This window comes from Gopherus flavomarginatus, chromosome 25, assembly GCF_025201925.1.
Source record: "Gopherus flavomarginatus isolate rGopFla2 chromosome 25, rGopFla2.mat.asm, whole genome shotgun sequence".
NCBI classification, from domain to species: domain Eukaryota; kingdom Metazoa; phylum Chordata; order Testudines; family Testudinidae; genus Gopherus; species Gopherus flavomarginatus.
In genome coordinates, this window is record NC_066641.1 from 11781729 (window position 1) to 11792697 (window position 10969).

Sequence of the window (10969 nt, forward strand, 5' to 3'; positions counted from 1 at the left end):
CAAGATGAATGGCTGATCCCTCCTGCCCCCAACCCTGCAGCCCCCTCCCTGAGACCACCTCTCCATTCAGGGCTTGGCACCATTGACAGGCATGTGCAAATTGCTCACTGCGCGGGACCTCCCCGTGCAAGTTAGGATGCGATCTCTTTCCTGCTCCCCAGGGCCAGCAACCCCCCACCACAGCTTGGAGCAGAGTCCCAGCCGAGATCCCCAGAGTTCTGAGGACAAGCCCCAGTTTGAAATGGAGAGGTCAGTTCCATTCAGCACAGGGGCTTTTCCTTTCCAAGGGTTGGCACTACCTGCTACCCAGCTCCTATACCCCAGCCATCTCCCCCTGCAGGGAGGTCTTGCTCAGGAAAGCTCCTGGGAATTTCCTCCAGAGCTTGGAATGGAATTTACAAGTGGTGTGACCCCATGAGTGGCAGGCAGAATATGCTCCTAGGAGGGCTGATCTGCAAATGATCTAGAATCATAGATTAGGGTTGGAAGAACCTCAGGAGGTCATCCCCTACTCAATGCAGGACCAACTCCAACTAAATCATTCCAGCCAGGGCTTTGTCAAGCTGGGCCTTATAAACCTCTAAGGAAGGAGATTCCACCACCTCCCTAGGTAACCCATTCCAGTGCTTCACCACCCTCCAAGTGAAAAAGTTTTTCCTAATATCCAACCTAGACCTCCCCCACTGCAACTTGAGACCATTGCTCCTTGTTCTGTCATCTGCCACCACTAAGAACAGCCTAGATCCATCCTCTTTGGAACCCCACTTCAGGTCATTGAAGGCTGCTATCAAATCTTCCCCTCTTCAGACTAAACAAGCCCAGTTCCCTCAGCCTCTCCTCGTAAGTCATGTGCCCCAGCCCCCTAATCATTTTTCTTGCCCTCCATTGGAGTCTCTCCAGTTTGTCCACATCCTTTCTGTAGTGGGGCCCAAAACTGGATACAATTCTCCAGATGTGTCCTCAACAGGGCCGAACAGCGGGGAATAATCACTTTCCTCAATCTGCTGGCAATGCTCCTACTAATGCAGCCCAATATGCCATTAGCCTTCTTGGCAACAAGGGCACACTGTTGACTCATATCCAGCTTCTCATCCACTGTAATCCCCAGGTCCTTTTCTGCAGAACTGACGCTTAGCCAGTCAGGCCCCAACCTGTAGCAGTGCATGGGATTCTTCCGTCCTAAGTGCAGGACTCTGCACTTGTCCTTGTTGAACCTCATCAGATTTCTTTTGGCCCAATCCTCTAATTTGTCTAGGTCACTCTGGACCCTATCCCAACCCTCCAGCATATCTACCTCTCCTCCCAGCTTGGAGTCATCTGCGAACTTGCTGAGGGTGCAGTCCATGCCATCCTCCAGATCATTAATGAAGATACAGTATTGAACAAAACCGGCCCCAGGATCGACCCCTGGGGCACTCTGCTGGATACCAGCTGCCAGCTAGACATCGAGCTGTTGGTCACTACACATTGAGCCCAATGATCTAGCCAGCTTTCTATCCACCTTATAGTTCATTCATCCAACCCACACTTTTTTAACTTGCTGGCAAGAATACCGTGAGAGAAAGCATATCAAAAGTTTTGCTAAAGTCAAGTTGTATCACATCCACTGCTTTCCCCATATCCACAGAGCCAGTTATCTCATCATAGAAGGCAATCAGGTTGGTCAAGCATGACTTGCCCTTGGTGAATCCATGTTGACTGTTCCTCTCCTCCAAGTGCTTCAGAATGGATTCCTTGAGGACCTGCTCCATGATTTTTCCAGGGACTGAGGTGAGGCTGACCGGTCAGCACCCCTCGGGGCACCCGAGCAGGGCCCAGTCATCCAGATTCCACAGAGCCCAGCAAACCCTGAAGACTAAGGGCTGGACTGTGGCGCTCAGACAAACCTGACGCCCAAACCCGTAGCGTCAGCTCTGTGGGACAGGAGGCAAACCCAGCAGTGTGAGAGCTTGGGGAGAGAGACGCTCTGACAGGCTAAAGAAAGAAGATGAATGGGTAGAGCCACATGGCAGATGAGCAGCAACCAGAACCAGTGCAACAATTTATGAGGATGATTAATAACCCAGCCCTGTCTCAGCTGGATTGGGCCAAGCCCGGAGTCCCAGTGCCTTGATTAAACGAAATAATGATCCAATCCAGCAGACACCTCCCACCTACCTTTCAGAGTAGCAGCCGTGTTAGTCTGTATCCGCAAAAAGAACAGGAGGACTTGTGGCATCTTATTTCCTTCTCCCTACCCCCGCCATTATTTGATGTAGTTCTTGAGCAATTAAACTTGTGAGCCTAGGATTTAACTCCTCCCACCCCAATCGCATGGCAGTACAACATCCCCTCCCCCACAATCCCTGTCTGGATCCTGCTTATGTACACAGGCAACCATTGTGCATGCACACCCGGCCAAGCCGCTGCCTCCCTCACTGATTCTCCGAGCAGCACTCTGGCACAGACAGGGAGATGCTCAGAGTCCATCAGCCGAGGACCACAGGCTGGGCTGCCCAGGGCCTGAGCCAGCCCCACTGCCCTGCTTGGTAATGTGAGGCCAAAGAGGCCATCGTCGCTGCGATATGTCCCACCTCCCAAGCCTGCCCACGGAGGTGGGGGTGCCAGTGCACCAGGGAAGGAAAAGGAAAGCCCTGCCCAGTCCCAGCCCCACATGAGGGACTGGAGGTACCCAGAGCTTGAAGGGTCACTGACTGTGACACCACCCCCAGGTCGTCAGCGACAGAGGGGGGAGAGAATCTGCACAGAATGACACCTGGCTCAGCCGGGGCAGAAGGGGGGCAGGTTGCGCCAAGCTGCAGCCTCCAGTCAGTCATCCACCCTGCACAGGCCTGGGGTGGAGGGAGCAGCAGCCAGGGCTCAGGGTAGAACTGAAGGAAGTGTTTGCTTTGCTCCTGAGGCCCATCCTGATCCCGTTTCTTGCAATCTCCCTTCTGCTCTTGGAAGCCTCGTATCCTGGCCTACTGCTTTCCAATGAATTCACTTACACCACTGGCAAGGCAGAGTCAGTGCCCCGCAACCCAGCCTACATTGCTACTGGCATTCACATTGTCCTGCTTCCCCCTAGTGGCAGAAAAGGAAATAAAGCCTAATTCTTCATTTATTTTGGTTGTTTTCATGCAATATACTCCACACCCCACTCTCCTATTCCCCCTTCCCCTCTCCCAGTCCCATTCCCAGGAAATTGAAACCAGAACCTCCTGCCTTAGCACAGCCTTTTACTGTGAGCTCTTCCGGGCTGTCTCTTACTCTGGGAGCCCTGATTTCAGTTGGCCTCTAGGCACTACTGTATATTAAACACGAGCAGCAATAGTGCCGCTGTTCCTTTTTCCAGCGAAAAGGTTACCCTGGGGCTAGAAAAGGAGATGGCAGAAGACAGCAAGAGAGCTAAGGCCCAGATGCTCGTTCGAAAGCAAAGCACCTGAAGCCAGATTGACCCGCCTGGCCTGATTCTCAGAGAATGCTGCTGTCAGGCGTTGTGGCTTGGCAGCATGGCTGAGAATCAGCCTGCTTGGCAAAGCCCCATAAGCCCTACCTAGTTACCCAGCAAATAAACAATCAGAGGACTAGGAATAAGAGGGTGGCATTTAGAAAGAGGGACAACTGAGAGTGAATATAAAGAACAGCTTCTTGGCAGAGATGACTGGAGCTGGGGTCTTTGCTCTAGGGAAAGGTGGGACCCCCATTTCATAGGGCAGTTACAATCAGACTAAGCAAAATGCTGGCAACAGGGGATAACCCGGCACTGTCCAGGCTAGGGACTAGATGTTTGCTAAGTCTTGCCCAGCTTTTGATTCCACACCCCCTGGTTTGTTATTGTAGGGTTGCTCGGGCGGGCTGGTCAGAGAGACACATTGTGCCAGAACCCTTGTGCCATTGTAAAGCAGATCCCTTTGCTCCACTCAGCCAGTGGGGACAGGGAAACACCCTGCTCCCACTCCTGTCCCCTTGTATTTCACCCCACTGCAACAGGTCGCTGAGAACAGCTCCCCTTTCACTTCAAGCCCAACAAGGCACTGCCCTGGCTCTCCCAATGCATCTCCTGTCTAGGTGTCTCTCCGGGTCTGACTTCGCTGCTCTGGAAGTCAGTGGCAAGACTCCCCTGGACTCCAATGGAGCAGACCGAGGCCTGTAGACAGTAATGCTTCTTTGGGGGCACCCTTCGTGGCATGGCTCTGCAGGCATCCCACCTAGTGCTCCCAATAACAGCCTAGAGTCCTTAGACTAAAGTTCCCCTTCCTGGGGCTCCATATAGTAACAGGCTTAATCCGCAGCAAAGGCGATGTAGGTGAGATATTAGGAAAAACTCTCTCACTCTATGGCAGTTAAGCTCTGGAACAGGCTTCCCGGGGAGGCTGTGGAATCCCCGTCACTGAAGGTTTTTAAGAACAGGTTGGACAAATGCCTGCCAGGGATGGTCTCTCCGTGTGTGTGATCCTGCCTGAGCACAGAGGGCTGGGTTTGATGAGGTCTGAGACCCTTCCAGCCCTACAGTTCCATGATTAAGCCTTTAGGAATTGCAGTGAACACCAGCACTGTGAAGGTTAAACCCTTCCCTTTTGGGGCTTCCAATTTCACACTTAATCCAGAAGTCCAGGCTCCCAGGTCTCCCTCCATTCACCTCTGAGCCAGGGGACTGTCAGTCCCACTGCAGCTCCTGGTGCCCCTAGAGAGTCTTTTCTTCCCAAGTCTCATCCTGCCCAGTCTCTGGCCTCAACTCCAGCTTCCTTCCTTCAAACTACCTGCCCCGCCTTCCTCAGAGTCACTGGGCAGCTGGATTTTTATCCTGCTCAGGAGGTAGCTCCCTTTCCCCATCTTGTCCGCAGCTCCCCATAACACCTGCTCCATAAAGGGCCATGGCATGGAACAGGCTGGGCTGGCTGTGAGTGAGTCCCCTTTCTCCCTGTTCCAAGCTGTCTTTATCTCCCATGCCGGATACAGCACCCAGTGCATTGGAGGCACTAAACAAAGAAGAAAAACTGAACTAATTCCTGAGAACCCATGTGGATCCCAGTGCTGGCAGCCGGACCCTGACTCTGCTTACAGCGAGAACTGCAGGTTCACAGGAGTCTAACTGAGACCTATTCTCTGTAGCAACCCCTGCCTTTCTTGCCATTGGACTGGAACTGGAGAAAGACAGAAAATGAAACTGGTTAAACATTTCCACAGATTCTCTCCCCCCACATCCTCCTTTGGTTTTACAAAAATCTTTAGATGAGGTGGGAAGACTCCCTTAAATAAAACTGTTAAATGGAGATAGGAGGGGTAATTTAAAGCCCAGCACTGATGCTGCAGGAGCTATAAAAATAATTGCCCATTACAAGATTTGCCCTGCTAAGCGGGGATACTGTATCAAAAAATGTTAAGTTTTTAAAATGAGGGGGCACCCGGATTTGAACCGGGGACCTCTTGATCTGCAGTCAAATGCTCTACCACTGAGCTATACCCCCTCTGCTGGAGAAAAAAGGAGAAAAGCTTTCTCTTATAGAGTGGATTGCACAAGCACAGCTGTGAATTTAACTGGGCATTGGCAATATGTTACAGCCAGTGCCTAAAACAACCACCCACATAATGGGTGGAAGCTGAGCTATGAGGAGTGTTTGCACAGGGAATGACTCAGACTGCACAGCAAAGCTTTAAACAGCAACAGCCTGTGGGGAGACTTAAACCTTTTCATGAATGCTGAGTTGTTGGATGCTAAACAATCACAAAGACTCTTGATGTGCAGCAGATTTATCCATTTTTGAAGGCCAGTTAAGGCTAATCTGATTCTAGTCTGACCTTCTGCATAGCACAGGCTGGATAATTCCCCCCAGAGATTCCTGCATTAAACCTAATCACCTCTGGATGAAGTAGAGCGAATCCATCTATCTGTAGACAGCTGTCTATACTGTTTCACATCTGGGGTGCAGCTACTGCAGGCCCTGAAACCCGTAGGGCCCCGATAGGCATCAGTTAAATGGCAGCCACCAAAACATGCTGCTGAAATATTCCCGGTCCAGACAAAACTGGGCCTGGCTGGTGGCGTTCTGAAAGGGGTGGCAAATACCTGCCTGGTATATGGCGTGCCCCCTATAAGAGAGGCGTTGCAAGGCCCTAGTCAGAGGCTGGACTCAGGGGCATAATAGCCATTCTGTCATAAGCCAAAGGGAAGCAGGGCCTCTATTCGGAGGCCACGTCTACACTACAGCATAAAATCGAAATTATTAAAACCGGTTTTATAAAACTGGTTTCATAAAATCGATTTTACGCGTCCACACTAGGGCACATTAATTCGGTGGTGTGCGTCCATGGTCCTAGGCTACCATCGATTTCCGGAGCGGTGCACTCTGGGTAGCTCAGTAAAAGAATGAGACCAATAACTTTGATTTCCGTCCACACTAGCCCTAAATCGATATAGTAATATCGATTTTAGGGTTACTCCTCTTGTTGGGGAGGAGTACAGAAATCGATTTTAAGAGCCCTTAAAATCGATTTAAAGTGCCTTGTAGTGTGGACGGGTACAGCTTTAAATCGATTTAACGCTGTTTAAATCGATTTAACGCTGTAGTGTGGACCAGGCCAGAGAGGGAACAAAGTATTAATCAGATTCTTAAAGGCAGCGTGTCCTTGTGGACGGAGCACTGGGCACAGGAGAAGTGGGTTTTGGCCCCAGACAAGTCACTTTCCCTCTTTGTGCTTCAGTTTCTCCATCTGTAAAATGGAGATAATGCCACTGACCTCCTTTGTAAAGCGCTTGGAGCTCTGTAGAGGCAAAGCACTAGATGACATGGCATTTACAAAGGGAAGAAAATAACCCAAGACCTTTAACTCTTTCCACCCTGGTATTTTCCTCACTGGCAGGTAAACGAATGTGTCAGTGAAATTATATAGACTGTGGAAGGTGCACTGGTTGCATTTTGAATAGGTATCACTCTAGCTTAAGCAACCTCTGAACTCTCCCCACATTTTTCTAGTACCAGATTGGTTGATTTTGAATCTAGTTGTCCTAAGTAAGGTGGTTCTAATCCTCCCCTTTCCTCGAGAGACAATTCCACCGACACATTCATCCCTGAGGACTTCATTTTGTCCCTAGTTATCTGCAGCCAAAATATTTAATTAGCTTAGAGCTAAGGGTTCCCAGGGCTGCCTCATTCCCCAAAGGTGGCCACAGGTAAACCTCAGAAAGCCAGGAAATATAGACTTACACTGGGACCACGACAACCCTGGAAAGCCAGGCCATGAAGAGTGGTGGTTTCTTGCCCCCACTCACTGCTTACATCCTTTAAATATATGTCATCACTTGCCCCACTTGCCCCCTTAGTGATTGCTTGGAAAAGTCCAGATAATCACATTTTTAAAAGACCTCACACATGTAGAATGGTAGATAGGGCTGGCCCTAGATCAAATGGTGCCCCAGATGAGGAGTGCCTTCGGTGGCCCCCCATTTTATATTGTTGCATAGATAGGGAGTCCATAAATATCTCTGGCATCCCATTAACTATATCCTTTATTAGGCGCTACTTACACACTTCTTCAAGTCTTAAAAACACAAGTACACTTTCACATTTACACACTAAAACAAAGTTCACAGTATTGCAGCTGGGCACTCACTTCACTTCACTTTGTTCTTATATCTCACTGACTGAGTGGCAATGCCCTGCCCCTGATATACCCGCGAGGGCGTGGCTGATAATATTCTAGGACAGTGTTTCTCAAACGGTTCCGCAGGCCCCACAGATCAACTCCTCCTCCTCCTCCTCTCCCAGCTCCTCCTGCACACCGGGGAACAGCTGTTCAGAGGCATGCAGGAGGTGCTGGGAGTGAGGGGGAGGAGAGGAGATGGAGCGCTTGTGGCAGGGGGTGGAAAGAGGTGGGAAAGAGGAGGGGCAGAGGTGGAGTAGGAGTGGGGGTGGGGTCTCAGGCTGAGCGGAAGGTGTTGGGGGTCCATGAAAATGTTTAAATCAAAATGAGGGTTCTCAGGTTGCTAAAGTTTGAGAACCACTGTTCTAGAAGGTTTGAGGAAATGTCATTCTCAGAGAGTCTGGAAGGTTCCACAAGGTTCTACAAAGGTCCAGAATGTCCTAGGAGGTTAGTGACAAATGAATCCATCTACAGAATACCTGAAACATGTGACTTCAAACATTCTATTTTCCCTTTTGTCGCTAACCACAAACATAGAACCCCAACCCCGGCCCCCCGAAGCACTCGTCTGGGTTCCCTGCCCCTAAATCTGATCCTGATGATAGACGTTGGGGACAGAGGAAAACCAGACTCGAGCGGTGATAATGATAAAAGAACCCACAAAGGTTAGATTCAGATGTGCTCTCTGGAGCAGAGATTATTAACCTGTCTGGAGAGTGTACTGGCCCAACCCAGTGAGAGCTGCTAACCTTCCTGGCTGTGCTGCGTCCATTGGGTGCCCTGGGAGCTAACAGAGAAATGGCTGGTTGTAGCTGATATGCAGCAGAGACCAGGATTTCACAGAGATCTTGACCAAATGTGACAGGGACAAATGCCCAGCTGGAGACTGATAAAAGGAAACTGCCCTGATCAGTGATAATGCCCTAGCAAGCTAAATAAACATTTAAACTATTTAAGACTCTCTATAAACACACAACAAATCAAGGGTAGAGCTGAGACAACCCAGAAGTCCTGACTCCCAGCCCCTGCCTTAAGCACTAGCTACTCTGCATCCTGGAGCCTAGAATAGAACCCAGGTATCCTGTTACCCATGCCAGGAATCTGCTGCCAGAGCCTGTTTTCAAAGAATCACCCGAGGGACATTGCTCCAGTGCCGCTGCGGGGAGCCTGCAGGGGCTAGGGGAAGGGGCATATTTACCAGTTCAAATCTAAAACTAGATTTGGATCCCATTTTATTTATACTCAGAAAACTGGGGAGTACCACTGACGTCAATAGAAGGAGGATTTGGTCCTCTGGAAGGTATATGTGGCCAGCTTGAATTGCATTTTGCCAAACACAAAGCAGGAGAGGGATTCAAACCATCCTTTACTTAATACCAAGCCAAACACAACACGCTAGCCCCTCAGCTGCAGGGCTTGCTAGCATTTGCTAATGATGATTACAACATGGCTAGCTAGCAATTTATTTCATGCTCAGCCTGCACTGTCTCAAACATGAGGAAGTGTGCAAGCATTAGTCCCTCAATCTATCAAGGACATCATATCGGAAAGCAAGGAAACAAAACAGCTCTGTACCTAGGAGGGTTGTCAGTTTTGGTTGGAGGTAACCTGGGAGGTTTCGTCATATGATATAACCTTTAATTCAAGATTAATCTGTAATTCCTGGAGACTCCCGGACAATCCTGGATGACTGGCAACCCTAGTGCCTAGGAGAAAGGAGAGGGCTGGCAGAGCTGGCATCAAGCTCCAGAATAACTAGGCACCTGATCAGCCAGTGACTAATGGACAAGGGAATCAGACCCCAAACAACGTGAAGCCCTCCCACAGGCAGATCTTACCAACCTCTGACAACCCTTTTTATACTTTGGTGACCTGCTATCTGTAATCCCTGTAAGAGATCTGTGTAAGAGCCACTCATCAGCAGATCTCAAAACACTTTAAAGAGGAGGGCAGGAGCATCACCTGGTTTTACACATGGGGAAACTGAGGCCCACCAGCTGGCCTGTGAGAGAGCAAGGAATAGAGGGCAGCTTGCCACACCAGTAGCAGAGCATCTTGTTAAACTGGGTAACACAGGATTAGCTGACTGAGCACAGAATTCTCTGGCATCCTTTCTAGGGAAAACGAGATGATCACACAAAGAATCTGATTTCGTCTCCTTTCCTTCGGTGCTTTTGTCTCCTGGTGCTCATCCTTGGCCTACCATCTACCCCACCCACACAGCTTCCCTCACAAAGCTCTGGGACAAAAGAGGCCCCAGTGCAGGGCCGGCGCTTCCATTTAGGCGACCGCCTAGCACTAGGATTTGGGGGGGCGGCATTTTGCCACCCTCAGCGGCAATTCGGCGGAAGGGGGTCCTTCCACGCTTCGGGTCTTCAGCGGCAATTCTGCGGCGGGTCTTCACTCACTCCGGGACCCGCTGCCAAAGTGCCCCGAAGACCGGGAGCCGCAGAAGGACCGCCCCACCGCAGAATTGCCGCCAACAACCTGGAGAGCGGAAGGACCCCTGCCTAGGGCACCAAAAACCCTGACGTCGCTCCTGCCCCAGTGACATTACCCCCACACACACACTGGCAGCTGGTTAATATGTACATATTGTTTTCCTTAAGGGCCAGGCTCTAAGAGCTTTTTGGCTGTCGCTCTTTGGATCCAGCAGGCCCCAGAGCAGGAAGTCCTTCTGACAAGGCAATAATTTCGCTTCTCACAAGTGCAGGATCCAGCGATTCTCCAAAAGAGGCTCTTTGAGAGGCTCCCATTAAAATTGGGACAATTCCCAGCTTTTCGTGACCAAGTGGCAATAAGCATAACAGCAGCATTGTCCATTCAGACCCCCTCAAAAATCACGAGTCAGGAGCTAAAATCACGAGATCAATTTACCAATCGTGAGATTTCAAACAGTAACACAGCTGGGGTTCTGTTTAGTGGACTGATGGTTTCTGAACTGGCAGGGTGATGTTTCCCACTTTCCTCCACCACGGTGAAGGCCAGGAACTTACTTTGAAAGCAATGCTACCATGGTCAACTTAACTATGTCGCACAGGGCATGAAATTTTTCACAACCCTGAGCAAAGTAACTAGATTGATCCAAGTTTTAGGTATAGACCAGGCCTGAGAGTTTCACTTAATCACATGACTCCAGGAGCTGAGATTTTAAAACCAAACCTAATTAGCTGGCAACTCATAACAGAGTCCAAATCAACATAGGGTGTAACTATCCTAGAGGGCAGGGGATTGCCAAGTGGGAGAAGATATAAATAGGAAGGAGAGGAAATGAAGAAAGTCTGGACAGCGTAATTCAAATGAGGTCTATGCAAGGAAGCAACAAAAGCTTCAGCATTGGGGATAT

General features: G+C 49.9%; 1 non-coding gene across 1 annotated transcript; it reads right to left on the reverse strand.

The window, feature by feature from the left end:
- Window positions 1–5378: 5378 nt before the first annotated feature.
- TRNAC-GCA (transfer RNA cysteine (anticodon GCA)) lies at window positions 5379–5450 on the reverse strand. Its single transcript has one exon. It is a non-coding gene; the product is annotated as a tRNA-Cys (tRNA).
- Between the last annotated feature and the right edge of the window lie 5519 nt (window positions 5451–10969).